Here is a 15,367-nt window from a genome sequence, read left to right on the forward strand (position 1 = left end):
AGTTAAGATATGATTGATAAGTATGATGAAAGATATGATGTATGTATGAATATATGATGTATGCATAATGTATGTATGTTATGATGATGGTACATGAACGCTCTTCGGAGATTGCACGTATTGTCAAGGAAAGTATGTATGAACAGGTACGGTATAGTTACACGAAACAAAGGGACCAGACCCTTATAATATCTGTGATGTTAGGGACCAGACCCTAATAATATCTGTGATGTTAGGGACCAGACCCTAATAATATCTGTGATGTTAGGGACCAGACCCTTATAATATCTGTGATGTTAGGGACCAGACCCTTATAACATCTGTGAGGTTATAGGGCGAAAGGCTCTTTAAAATGTATGATTATATATGTAAAGGAAGTATGAAGGTAAGAATGAAAGTATATGCACTTACGTGTGTATGTAAGAAAGTTAAGAGGTTAAGTATGAAATGTAAGAAGGTATTGTATGATTATGTGATTAACTAGAACTCACTCAGCGTAGCTGACTTTTAGTATGCACGCAGGTGAGTAGGATGAGGCAGCTCGCTTGAGGGGACACGTGACACTGAATAAGGGACTGGCATCGGAAGACTCAAGACGTTTAAGTTTAATGTTTTGTTTATTTTGATAGACAAGATGTTGTTTTAAGACAAGAGGTGTTTTGTTATGAAATGATTTATGAAAGCTTTTATATTCCGCGAATGTTTTAATTAACTCTGATATTTAGAACTACGTTTATAAGTAAATCCAACATGAAAGTAGGGTTACCGGTAACGGGGCCTTACAATATTTAAGATTTAAGATGTTGACAACTTAATATTTAAAGTTGATAGCTCATGTACTCAACAACAATAAAATGAATATGTAAAAACCCATATAAAATAAACAAGTAATAATGATCTTTAAGCTTGTATCTTTTGTTCTTCACATTTATAGGTAGCCATATACGTTAAGGTCCTTTTAATAAGATCAAGTTGTAAGCACACACAAATCAACAGCAAAAAAATAAGATCAGTATGTGGTTCGATCTAGACTGACCTATGTCTACGGGCTACAGCCTTCAGCCATGATGTATTGTTATTATTGTTTTACCTCTCATTCTAGTGAGGAATTACAAATATAAGGATTACAATATATAGAGGGATACATTAGGGTCTCTAGTTTAGGAAACAAGAAAACTAGAACGAGAATAAGGTTCGGCCAAAAAGCCTCTCTTATCTTCAATCTTCATTAAGTCAATAGATGTGACTCCACAAACTGAAAAACACCCTCTTGATAAAGTACAAATTCTTACCGGCCATTTCATGCCCAATCTGGCAAAAATTTTGATTTTGCCAACTGTTTTCATTTGATGATTTATTTTCGGATTTAAATGTTTTTGTTCGACATTAATTTGATATAAGATCAAGGTTAACAACATCCAGCCGGTATCTGGTCGAGTCTAGACAATCGGACACAACATTCATTGTTTTATATAAATCAAATTTGACAAATAAACTTTCAAAGAATTCATATATTTACTAATTCAGATGTCGACAGCTTGTTTTAATGTTGATAGCTCAGTGTGACACATTGTCCTTAGAAAATGCACATGTTGTTTAGTAATTAGTGTTCACCTATTTTTTTCTAAAATAAAGACGATTCCTGTGAGGAAATAGTAAGAGAGAGAGAGAGAGAGAGAGAGAGAGAGAGAGAGAGATGAATGTGTAAAAGATCACATACAAAAGATTGAGAAATAAAGTTATATTTTTTAACGACAATTTGGATCAATGACAGATTGACAGGCCACTAATCAATCATCTCCATTCCTCAAGTATGAAGTTATTTAATTGTGTAATTTTGCTCTCGGTATTTCACACATTTACCCAACTTTTAATATTGTACTCCTATCACTTTAAATTTTTCACATGCGTGAAGAGTACATTCCGAAATTATTATAAAAAAATCACAAATTACTAGTGTAAACGGTCTTTGGTCTAGCTAGCAATGTCAAGCAGTTAGATAAAACTTCATTTTTGAGGGGTATGGATTCAAATTCCGTCATTGTTAAAGCATGTAATTTAATAGTAGAGTTAGTGTATGCATTGTCATTAACGAAAATCCAACAAAAAGAAATTGGTTTTTTACCAAATGTCTTGATTCGATAGGCTAAAGTTCTCAAGATCGATAGTCGACTAATACTTTAACTACCTATGTAAGAAGGATATAATTTTTTTATGAAACTAAGGCAACATCAAAGAAGTATCCCAACTGAGACAAGAACAAATAAGAAACATATGTTGAACTCTTTAACTCCTTACACAAAATGAAATTGCCTAATCCCAATTAAGACGTCTTGATTATACCATAATCAACTCTTAACCATTGCAACAAGTTATAAGCATTGTAAAACCGTTGGCGTTGAACCAAAAAATTGGCTTCCTTCACATTAGTACATCTTGTGTTAAACATTCTTCCTCCAGTAATCTCTCCCTTGCCTTTGTCGCCTGCACCGAACCACCAAGTTCAGTCATTTCCTTATTTACTTATTAATTGGTCCATCTGAATTATAATTAACTATAAATGGGTACAATAACAAAGAGTATGTTCGAAAAAACAGAAATTGTTTTTTAATACATAAATTTCCTATACTGATCTGATATTTAACACGAATGTTCAAAGATAGGTTGACAAAAAGTATTTCTGGTCAATGAACACAAACATAACCCGCAAGCAATATTACCTGCTTTGATCGTGACACGTTTTACCTATCAAATTTTTGTGAGTTTCTTACAAGCCGAAGAAACTTAGACCATAAAATAAATGTGACTAACAGCTTGGATTAGAACATGACGCGTGCGCTTACTATGCCACTCCCTTTAAGGGTGTGCGTGGTGCAGTTCGGTGCGGTTTTTTGGCTAAAACCAAAACTTCGGTTTTTGGAGTTTTTGAAACCGTTCGGTTTCGGTTTTTTCAGTTTTTGCCATTTGAGCTTGAAAATTTTAGGCCGAAAAAAAAGTTGACAAAAGATAATGAATTTAGGTATAAATAATTTTGTTAATTGTAAATAATAGACTATTATACATTTGATCAAAAATATTGAAGTTACATATTTATTAAATTCTTATAAATTACTTAATACGAAATATAATAAAAACAAAAATTTAGCAATTCGGTTCGATTTTTTACATGCAAAACCAAAACCGAATTGTTAGTGTGGTTTTACAAAAACATAAAACCAAACCGTCGGTTTTTGTTTCGGTTCGGATTTTCTGGTTTGAATTTTTCAGTTTTTTCAGTTTCGAATCGGTTTTTTCGGTTGCATGCTCACCCCTAACTCCCTTAAAGGTTTTCTTCTTCCTTAGAAAAAAAGTTCATTAAAAGAAAATGAAAGCGAACGAAGAAAATGAAGTACCTGTTTTTCATAATTGGTACAAAATGTAACAACTGAAAGTAGAAACACTTGAATAGTGACACCAACTAGTATTCCAGTCCACAAGCCCTCTCCTCTTAGTGAGGTGCAAAATCCTAATAAAGCAGCAACCGGGATTCCAACAAGATAAAAGGCGACAAGATTCACGTACGCCCCAAGATCTTGCCATCCCACACCTCTTGCAACACTTATTTCATCAATAGTTAAACAATCACCTTTCAAATATTAAAAAAAAACATGAATAAAGGTAATGTTACCTGAAAGGGTTCCTTGTAGAGTACCATCCATTATGATGTTTACACATATAAGAGGGGCGATTCTTGTCACATAATCAACAACTTCTTTTTCATTTGTGAAAATGTACCCGAAAATATGCCTATTGAGAAAAACGATTATGCTGACTATAGTTGTCTCAGCAACTGCAAGAATCATGATGGCATTAACTGCCACACGCGCCCCTCTCGGATTCCCTGCTCCAAGTTCATTCGAGACTCTTGTGCTGAAAAAATAAATCGTACCGCAATCATCTTAACATAAGCATATGACTCATGCATGTAAAAATATAGATATATGAGATATAGAGCAAACCTCACACCGGCAGCAAATGCATAAGGTATAGCATAGAGTGTAGAAATTGTATTTTATGTTTAGTCTCGAATTTGGGTTACTTTTTATAATGCTTATAGATGATAATGATACCATACCAAATGGAAAGAACTGAAGATTCAAGCTCTGGATTTGGCAGAAGCCCGGAAAGCAATATGACAAACTCGTACGACCAACTTTCAAGGCGGCAAATGTTAGAATTTCACAAATATTAACCATGACAAAAATTAAAAAATTCACAAGTAGTTAATAGAGTGTTGAGCTTGGGTGATTAATTACCAAATCATGACTGCTGACAAAATAGCAAAGCTGAAGAATTGTTTCATCCCGTGAAACACTTCAAGTGAGATTGGAGAACGCGTTTTTGCACACGACGGGGAGTACTTCATGTATAACAAGAGAACGATTGCGTTTGACCACATGGCAGCCCCTGTTGATATTGCGGCGCCAATGCTCCCGAGTCCAGTTTTATACACAAGGGCCCAACAAAGTGGATTGTGTAGGCATAATGCGAATTTTAAGCTAGCAAGCATGGGTAATAACATGCTTTGCATTTGGAAATATCTAACAAGTGGTTGAAGAATTGCAGAAGCAAAGAGTGCAGGAATGAGGCAGGTGATGAATCTCCCGGCTTCTTGTGAAATGGAAGCGTCTTGACCAATAAGAATGAGTAATGATCCGGTGTATCTCCAAAATATTGCGAGAGGAATGCATATGATTTAAAGTGAGAAAATAGCAGTGTAAATCAGAGTTCCAGATTTTTTGTATTGCTGTCCACATAATGTTTCCAAAGCACTAGACATCCCCATCTATTATATTGTAAAAATCAAATTAAGTCAAATTACGGTGGCATTAGGTTAGCGCAAAGACTCACCTTGAAGAGGGACGTCTGCGCAAAGACCAACTGGTTCCGCATGACCCACCATGCTCAGAGAGATGAAGACCTTACGCGCATACGCCAGCTGTTCCCGCAGGAAAAGCCTCCCAATGGTGAAGTACCCCGCCTGTTCCCGCAGCTACGGATACAAGCCATCAGCGGAGGCTACCCGCACTAATAGTAAGGCTACACGCACAAGGCACTAACTCTCAATAATTCAGTAATGTCACCTGAAGAAGGAATGAGCAAGGCGGGAATACTCCCGCCCAAATGAGCCAGTCGGTACGCTTCTGGAGGATCTTTTGTACTATACCTGCCAAGGTATAGACAAGATCTGACCAAAGCAGCCCATGAACCAATCACAGAGTGACAGCTCACTGACAACAGTACGACGAGCAGCACGCTCTAGTACTTAATGTCACTATCAGCCGCTGCCTACTCACCAACCCTTTGTCGTGGTACGTACATAGCCTGCAGTTGGTGGAAAAGGAATAGTACACAGCCGGCCATGTCACTATCAGCCGCTGCCTACCCACCAACCACCAGCATGGCACGTGCGTAGCCCACAGTTGGTAGAAAAGGAATATTATACAGCTGGCTGTACCTGCTTGGAAACCTACATTCGGCTATAAATACTCCAACACCTTGGAACGGGATCATCATCTGGTATTATCATATATCATCTGATATTATCTTATCTGCTCTAGCTATTTCTCTTAATATACACTTATATTCAGAGCAATCTAGTCTGATTCTCACGCCGGAGGGTGGTCACAAGGAGGTACCCCCCCCCCCTTCTCAGTGACGAGCTCACGGTGTCTGTTTTGCAGGTCATCAGAAGAATAACCATCTTTGCCGAACCTAACCCTCGTGGGAAACATCTACTTGACCCTAAGATTATCCGTAATCTGCCGGGGTCACTTAGTGTTTCTTCATTGGCGCTATCCGTGCATAAAAGCTAGAACTAATTTTCAGTTTTTTCAAAACCTCTGGAAAGATGGTTAAGGTTACTCCGGTGCCAAGGCCAGCGAGTGACCAAGAAACCCCGGTAACCACAACCCCAGCTACTGGGGGGAACACCGGCGAGTACACAATATTTACGAACACTACCCCGGTTACCCAAGCCGGGGCAAGTGCAGTAAATAATCCTCCCCTGGGATTCACCGATACCCAGTTGGAGAGACAACAGACGAGGCTCCCCCGCCAAACACTTGATCAAGTTAAAGCGTGGGCGGAAGCACGTCAGAAGGAATTCCAACCTGAGTTGGATGAACGTTTACGTTCACTCCAACAGGCTGACGAAATCGGAAGCACTCGACAACAGCTCAACATGAGTAATGAGTGCGAGTATGATAAAGATTGGGAAGAATCTGACAGTGACGCAAATCCGCGCCATAGGGCGAAAGGGAAGCGTAAACAAGCAGATTTCCACAGAAGAAATTTTGGAGAAACCTTTAAACCAAAAAACGCGGGTGGAAACCCACGTGACTTCTCTAAAACCTTCAGACCAACTGTTGCAAATTCGGGAACGTCCAAATTTGCAAGGGACATTGCGGAAGCAATTGCCCCGAAAAGTGCCAAACAAATGTCCAACATTGGCACATATGATGGTATATCTGACCCAGACGATCATTTGAACAGATTCATAGCGGGGGCAACCGTCAGCAATTGGACGGAACCCACGTGGTGTTACATGTTCCAAATGACGCTTGTTGGGGTAGCCAGAGCGTGGTTCGACCGTCTACCGGTCCATCACATCTACGATTGGGCAGACTTCCAGCAGAAGTTCAGTCAACACTTCAGTCAACAAATAAAGTATACCGAAGAGCAATGGACGATCCTCAACTGCATCCGAGAGGAAGATGAGTCTTTACTAAACTTCATCACGCGATTCAATTCAAAGAAGCTAAGTCTGGGCACTATTAGCGAAGATCTTGTTCGCGCTGCTTTCATCCAGGGCGCGGAAGACCCAGAGCTCATCCGCACCTTAACGGGTAAAGATGGCATGCCATCCACGTGGGATGCCATCATGACAGCAGCTAAACGCTTCGCGGAAACGGAAAAGCAACTGGGTAGAAATCTTCCCCAGAGCACAAACCTCTACACTCAAAAAACAAGAGAAAACAACGTCCTTACCGCCCAACAAAACAAAAAGAGGAAGCTTGGTATTTGGCAGTCAAGGGTAAACTTTGACACCTCATCCGGCTCGCACCCTCGGTTAGGTGGAAGGGATAACATGCAGTCGTCGAACCGAAACTCCAGATGGACGCCACTCACCAAAAGCGTCACCGAGATATTTGCCACCGAGAGGCTCCCATGGCCAGAGGCTCCAATAATCCGACAGCGTCCAAACGCTGATCAAAGCAAATTCTGTGACTTCCACAGGACAAAAGGCCACACCACGAAGGAATGCGTAGCCTTGAAGGACGTCGTCGAAGCATTCGTCAGAAATGGGAAACTCACACACCTCGTGGCGTAATGAACGCTAAGCAGGCTAATGCGTGTAGAACCCCAGTTGGGGAAAACACTAATGAAACTGCAGCTTCAATGTTGGAGACTACATACTGCGTAAACAACGAGATTCCGAACCAGGTGCATATCGGCTCGAAAGGCTCGATGACACCCCCATCCCAAGAACATGAAAGGGAGCTCAATTACACAGGTTGCATGTAGATCAATTCCAAACTTGTAAAGAAAAGGCCCAGAGCCACTTCTAATGGAAATGATTCTCCTTATCACATTGACGCTGATGGTCTTACATTTATACTTATGCACTTTCCACACTAATATGCCGGTATTCACCGCATAAATAAGTGTGAAAAGAAGTAAGTCGTTGCGTGTGGACGGCGGCAAAACCCGCATAAACACAAAAAACGGTAAAAATTTCTAAGGAAAAGATGAGGAAAACCTTCACGCAGGTCAGTTATAGGTAAAGTTTGGTCATCCCACTAAATGAAAGTGACGGTCCTACCCGCACAATCATGATAGAGGAAACTGAACAGTAACCTATTGACAACCGCGCGTCGAAAGGTTAACTTATTCAAAAACACTGATATGCCGGTATTCACCGCATAAATAAGTGGGGAAGTAAGTCGTTGCGTGTGGACGGCGGCAAAACCCGCATAAACACAAAAAACGGCAAAAATTTCTAAGGAAAAGATGAGGAAAACCTTCACGCAGGTCAGTTATAGGTAAAGTTTGGTCATCCCATTAAATGAAAGTGACGGTCCTACCCGCACAATCATGATAGAGGAAACTGAACAGTAACCTATTGACAACCGCGCGTCGAAAGGTTAACTTATTCAAAAACACTGATATGCCGGTATTCGCCGCATAAATAAGTGGGGAAGTAAGTCGTTGCGTGTGGAAGGCGGCAAAACCCGCATAAACACAAAAAACGGCAGAAATTTCTAAGGAAAAGATGAGGGAAACCTTCACGCAGGTCAGTTATAGGTGAAGATTGGTCATCCCACTAAATGAGAGTGACGGTCCTACCCGCACAATCATGATAGAGGAAACTGAACACTAACCTATTGACAACCACGCGTCGAAAGGTTAACTTATTCAAAACACTTGGAAAATTGCTAAGTTAAACTAAAGTATGCATGAGCGAATCATATATTGTTTGAGGCAAAACAAGTGCCAAATTAAACTATAATATGCATGAGCAAGTCATACAACGTTTATAAAGCAAGTCAATAAGTGAAAGTGACGGTCCTACCCGCACAAACATTTATATTTCACAAAAAAATTCAAACATTACAAGAATGACCAGGTATCTACCCGCCTTCGGAAATGTAAATCTATCCTAACGGTGGGAAGGGATCTCAAGGTTCAAATTTCAGGACCACTCCCTCCAAACCCACTTGAACCCACACCATCAGTTGGCTGTGGCGGTTCAAGGAAAGCCTTGAGAATAGTTAGCCCATCATCGGCAGCAGCAATTTCGTTCACCTTCTCCACCACCGGATGGGGGAAGGCAGCATACTGGTTCACTGCTTGGTCGTAAGTAGCTTCAGTGTCCACATCATAAAGAGGGAAGTTGGAAGGCGGGATGCCCTTCTCAACAAACCCCAGACCAAGCAAGAAACCAGCCTTTTCCCCATCCTCATGGGAAGCGTTGAGGGCTGCGCTCAGGGCATCGTCATAAGATGTGTTCGTGAAGATCCGATGAACAACCTACAGAAAATATATGTATCAAAAACTTTTCTAAGTATAAAGAAAAGCGTAAAGATATTATGAAGCTACGCATACCTGTGACAACGCTTCTCGTAGAAGCCATTCCTTGGTGATCAGAGCTTCCTGGAGGGCAGCTTGAGCTTGGTCACGGGCGCGTTCGGCTTCATTTTTGTTAAGGTTGGCAAGCAACACTTCCTTAGCAGCAGCCTCTTCAACGCCCTTCAGCTTACGCTCAGTGTGGTCAAGCATACCCCTCTGGTCCAAGATCTCTTGGAGCTTTTTGGCATCTTCTAAAGCCAAAGCATCATGAGCCTGCTGAAGCCTCTCTAGTTTGGCTTTAAGCTCCTCATTCTCAGCGCGCAAAGGCTCAGCAATGGCTTCAGCTCTGGTGGCCCTCTCGGTCGCGTTTCGCGCAGTTTCCTTAGCCAACCTAAGCTGTTCGTTAACAGCTTGGGTAGCCTTGGAACGGGCCTCGAGCCGGGCCTGAACTTCAACCTCGAGGGCCTTGAAGGCCTTTTCCTTCTCCGCAGCAATGGCGGCAAGTCTCCTGTTCTCCTCCCGGATAGCCAGCGCCTGAGCCACTTCCTGGCTACGCGCCGCCTTTAACTTGTCGTTTTCACGACAAAGCAACTCGACGCGCGGCTGCATCCGGGCAAGGAGAATCCGAAGCTCATTCGTCAGCCTACCCTCCTGGTAGCTAGACATGGCTTCCCCCAACGCACCACTTGGGGCTGCGTGACGCGCCCACTCGACGCAGTCAACAGGCGTTCGAAGGGTTGTTCCCCGGCGGATGTTCCACCGTGGAACATACACCTCATTGGAATCCGAAACTGCAAAAACAAAAATCGGTTAGGAAAAAATGATAAAAAAAAAAAAGATAATAGGCCAAAATAACCCAACGCACCTGTAGGGTCGACAACAAGCCGGTAGCCGCCAAACCCATCACCCGAACCTAAGGGATATCCATCCAAGAGGTCAGGCATATGGGAAGGAGGCAGAGATTGGCTAGAAGCCCCAACCCTGAACATACCTGATAAACCGGCCGGGGACGAGGTAGTCGCCGGTGCCGGAGGCACGGTTGAAGCCGCCGCGGTAGAGACCATCGGAGGTGAACTCACAACCGAGACCGCCGCTGCGGAGGAGCCCGCAGAAAAAATCACCGCCGGCTCAGTGAAGGATGCAGTAAAGATTGCACTGACAGCCGGCGGAGATGACGTCACAATTGGAACAGTTGACTCAACGGGATGAGCAACTGAACCAATACTGCAAACAGGCACAGCTGCCTGGGTCATCGCCTCGGGTAGGTTGACCAACCCTACCGTCGTGGGTCCAGAACTGCTCCTTCCCACACCACTTTGGAATGCGGTTGCATCCACGCCTGCACGAAGACAAAATATTAAAAACAATGGCGGAAAGAATTGCGGGTAAGATTAATTTATACTTACGAGTTTTCTTGAGCTTGAAGGTTCTGACAGGCGGGGACGAACCCGATGGAGCCGGCCTCTTCATGCCGGTCACCGTCGTCGTACTGGGCTGCCCGGAGGTGACAGCTGTCTCAACCTCCGGAACAGTGGTCTCACCATCACCAGGATTCCCCGCCGTTTCCTCACTTTCGGTCTCCGAGTCGGACCGATTTCCCTGATCGGCGGTAGAGGCGACCTTCGCCTTGCCCTTCACGCCGGCAGCTTTCTTCTTACTCAAGAAGAAAGGCCCATCTGCGGATCCCTCATCAGAAGATAAAATTAGGGAAACTCCAGCAGAGGTTTGAGCTTGAAGAGGGCGAGGGTTAAAGAATCCCTTACCTGGCCGCGTGGCGCTCAAAATCTCGTGGCCCGGCGGGTAGACCTCCACGAACCTATCCGTCGTTTGCTCCAAAATGGGCAACTCGTTCTCGTCGAGATCACGAGTACCCAGCTGAGCGGGACCACCGCTCTCACGCGGTTGCAGAAGCGACTGCAAGTTGTTTCCCTCTGAAAATAAAAGAGAAACAGTTAGAAGAAAAACCCTAAATCAGCAAAAAGAGATGGAACATACCATAGGGAATAGAATTCGAACCGTATTCAAGGATGATAGGTACTTGCGGCGTCCCAGAACCGGCATCCTTCCATACCCGGCTCATCCCGAGCATCACCATCCCAGACTCAGCAAAGCGGTAAACCGGAGTCTGGATCCGGGAGATCTTGGTAAACCATTCCGCCTCCTGGTAGTTGGAGGCGTGAAGGTTGGGGAGTGCCCTCCCGTTCTTGAATGTCATCGCAATAGGGACGACACGGGCAGAGATATAGAAGAACTCCTGCTTCCAAGACCGAAGACTGCGCTCGGTAGCACAGATCTTCAAACCCTTGATCCGAGTGATCAAGGTGTACCAGCCCTGGATGCACCTCCAGGAATAGAAGGTCATCAGGCGGTCGACGCGGGGCTCAACGCCCAGAATGTGGCTCACCCATTCAAAGTGGCGAACCTTTGCGATCGCCATCGGGTGCACCTCCGTTAAGTGTACACCGTGTTTCTCCAAAACACGGTACACAAACTTCGTCAATGGGAACCTGAGATTCCCATAGATGAAGAATGCAGCATACATCCCTATCTTGCCCTTGGGGGCATCATACACCGTCTGGTGAGGCTCAGGAAACTCAGGCTCGAAAGGCTCGAGCATGAACTTCTTGACGATGTACTGATAAAGGTCGACGGAAAGAGCACACTGGCACTCGCCAGCAGTACTCTTATCGTCCTTGTCAGACGCGGACATCGGGTTCTCAGGGTATACGTCGGACTCTTCGGCAGTAACCTCAGGATCATGAGTAGAAGAAATGTTGAGGTTGGAAAGAAGAACGATTTCAGGAGAATGCTCGACAAAAGTTAGAGTATTCGCCAGAAATCGCTTAGAAAAAGAAGTGAAAGTGTGAGTTGAGATGCATCCTCTTCCCCCTTTATATACCCATCGCAATGAATGCGATGAATTTAATGCGGGGGAGAGGGAAAAGCGCAGCCGCAATGAGACGATGACACGTGGAAAGCAAGCTGGCAACAACTGTCGACAGGACGCGTGCCGTAAAATTCGCGCCCACGCGCCCGAAAACTCGCGCCCACGCGCCTGAAAAAGCGTCTGGAATGACCATATACTGTCACGTCGCCATAACTTCCTGCACGTCCTGAAACTGTCAGAAGAAACCGTCGGACGACGCTAACGTCCCTTCAACAGTTTGGACTGTTCTTATCCTTTCACCAACTATTCGAATTTCAAAAAGATTCAAAAAGATTCAAAAATAAGAGGGACTACACCCCTTTACCTTGGTAACCAAGAAACCGTAAGACAAGTGCGGGTACAGTGTCAAGGCGAAACCCTTCACATACTTAGCACCTGCAGGGAATTGAAGCCAAGAATACCTTGGTAACCAAGAAACCGTAAGACAAGTGCGGGTACAGTGTCAAGGCGAAACCCTTCACATACTTAGCACCTGCAGGGAATTGAAGCCAAGAATACCTTGGGAGTCAAGTAACTATAAGACGAGTGCGGGTACATTGTCAAGGCAAAACCCTTCATATACTTAGCACTTGCAGGGAATTAAAACCAAGAAGGATCTTCTGGGCCATGCTTGTGGAAAGGGAAATAACATCCCCGCATAGCGGGAACGTTGAGAACTAGATTGTTTGAAGCTCCAAGATGGAATTGGTTGTTTAACATAATTGATCACTATGTCTAAAACTACCAAAACCTCGTGGAGAATCTACACAAGTGAAACTCAACGCTCCTGACTTGCGAGAAGGTTACACACCTACCCGCATCATACCCAAAGATCAAGCAGAAAAGTCGGGAATTTCTGCACGTGACATTAGGGAAACCGCGGGAAGAATCCCCACGGACAACCTTAAAACTAAAAACCCTTTTCAAAACCCCTTGCTTAAGTCCAAAAGTTCACCTCACTTATTAACAATTCATGAAAAGAACATTGGACTGGGGGGACTTGAAGAGGTAGGTCCCAGCAGAGCCCAGTTGGACCCGCAAGACTCACCTTGAAGAGGGACGTCTGCGCAAAGACCAACTGGTTCCGCAGGACCCACCATGCTCAGAGAGATGAAGACCTTACGCGCATACGCCAGCTGTTTCCGCAGGAAAAGCCTCCCAATGGTGAAGTACCCCTCCTGTTCCCGCAGCTGCGGATACAAGCCATCAGCGGAGGCTACCCGCACTAATAGTAAGGCTACACGCACAAGGCACTAACTCTCAATAATTCAGTAATGTCACCTGAAGAAGGAATGAGCAAGGCGGGAATACTCCCGCCCAAATGAGCCAGTCCGTACGCTTCTGGAGGATCTTTTGTACTATACCTGCCAAGGTATAGACAAGATCTGACTAAAGCAGCCCATGAACCAATCACAGGGTGACAGCTCACTGACAACAGTACGACGAGCAGCACGCTCTAGTACTTAATGTCACTATCAGCCGCTGCCTACTCACCAACCCTTGTCGTGGTACGTACATAGCCTGCAGTTGGTGGAAAAGGAATAGTACACAGCCGGCCATGTCACTATCAGCCGCTGCCTACCCACCAACCACCAGCATGGCACGTGCGTAGCCCACAGTTGGTAGAAAAGGAATATTATACAGCTGGCTGTACCTGCTTGGAAACCTACCTTCGGCTATAAATACTCCAACACCTTGGAACGGGATCATCATCTGGTATTATCATATATCATCTGATATTATCTTATTTGCTCTAGCTATTTCTCTTAATATACACTTATATTCAGAGCAATCTAGTCTGATTCTCACGCCGGAGGGTGGTCACAAGGAGGTACCCCCCCCCCCCCCTTCTCAGTGACGAGCTCACGGTGTCTGTTTTGCAGGTCATCAGAAGAATAACCATCTTTGCCGAACCTAACCCTCGTGGGAAACATCTACTTGACCCTAAGATTATCCGTAATCTGCCGGGGTCACTTAGTGTTTCTTCACCCATCTATTATATTGTAAAAATCAAATTAAGTCAAATTACGGTGGCATTAGGTTAGCAATCAAGAATCATTATCGGTAAGAGTTAAGTTCTATGGTTTAAAACCCAATCCCTCAAATACATGATGCTCTTAAAGCAAACATACAAAAACACTAAACAGCCAAAAGATTGGTTCAATTATTAAGATGATTAACTTGAATCCTAAAGAATTCAATTCAGATCGCATGTTGTTAATCTTCTTATTTGATAATGTAAACAAGACTTAGGGGCTGTTTGGAATCCACAAACTGAGCCATTAAAGGGGCTGATTGATTCAGAGGCTTCATTCATCATGTTTATAAATCTAACCTGGTAATAGGCTCCATATTTAATTCAGATGTTTCTTTTTGAACCAAACACACTTTGGTGCTGACCGATTCAGAGATAGTCTATTAGTGAAATCATTAAAATGATACCAAACAACCCCTTAAATAATAATTAATATATCTGAATTATGTTTACAATAGAGGGGAACTATGTAGGAAACAAGCCAAAACCCATAAACAAACCTATAGCAATCCAATGGCTAAAGACAACATCAACAACAACAACAATAATAATAATCTAGATATTTAGTTCTTATGATTATGATCATGATAAACTCTAATAATGTGGATACTTAAATCTATACTTCAAGTAAGTTAACTGAACATTTGAAAGGAACTAGGAAGGATAACTGCAACATGCTAGACAAAAATGAGTTTCCAAGAAATATCAAATATTTTGTCAACAAGTGCTTAATTAATCCCAACTTGACTACTTCTTGTCTTCCATCATATTTTTAATAATAATTGGTAATAAGTTATTCTACTTACGCCCCAAGATCTCAGAATATAATATTTGTTAAGATCACTAAATGAATATTCATTTTATATGGGGAGTATTAAGAGAACTGACCATTAAGCTGAAGCCGGTGACACCCGAAAGGGACATGGCAATGGAAGTGCTAGAGAGAGCAAGTTCGCCTAGATGACCGACCATCATGACCGAGGTAACCTGCAACAAGTATTGTGATAACGTCACTGCGACCATCGGTCCTGCTACAATTCCTAGTTTCTTCATCTCTTCCAGCAACATATGACATGTTAATCTCTCATGTCTTTGTTTCAGAATCAATCCTTCTTCCATTGTGTAAGAGATGAAGTTCAGCTCCTGGTGGTAGTTATTGATGCAACTGTACTGGAAGTAGAGTGTTAGTATAATGGGCTTATTTATAGCATTGTTCATTATAATATTGTTTGTTCTCACCTCAAAATAGGGTCGTCTCTGAGAATCGTTAAAAAGTTTTAGGCCGAGGAGGAGAA

General features: G+C 43.2%; 1 pseudogene across 1 annotated transcript; it reads right to left on the bottom strand.

The window, feature by feature from the left end:
* Window positions 1-2,297: 2,297 nt before the first annotated feature.
* Window positions 2,298-15,317, bottom strand: LOC143550198 (protein DETOXIFICATION 14-like; annotated as a pseudogene). Its single transcript, XR_013138285.1, has 6 exons — window positions 14,961-15,317; window positions 4,297-4,825; window positions 4,110-4,202; window positions 3,999-4,062; window positions 3,393-3,909; window positions 2,298-2,484 (listed from the first exon to the last, which is right to left on the bottom strand). The product of XR_013138285.1 is annotated as a protein DETOXIFICATION 14-like (transcript).
* Between the last annotated feature and the right edge of the window lie 50 nt (window positions 15,318-15,367).

This window comes from Bidens hawaiensis, unplaced genomic scaffold (assembly GCF_021521415.1).
Source record: "Bidens hawaiensis isolate Kalapana, Puna unplaced genomic scaffold, B.hawaiensis_p1.1 tig00015937_1, whole genome shotgun sequence".
NCBI classification, from domain to species: domain Eukaryota; kingdom Viridiplantae; phylum Streptophyta; class Magnoliopsida; order Asterales; family Asteraceae; genus Bidens; species Bidens hawaiensis.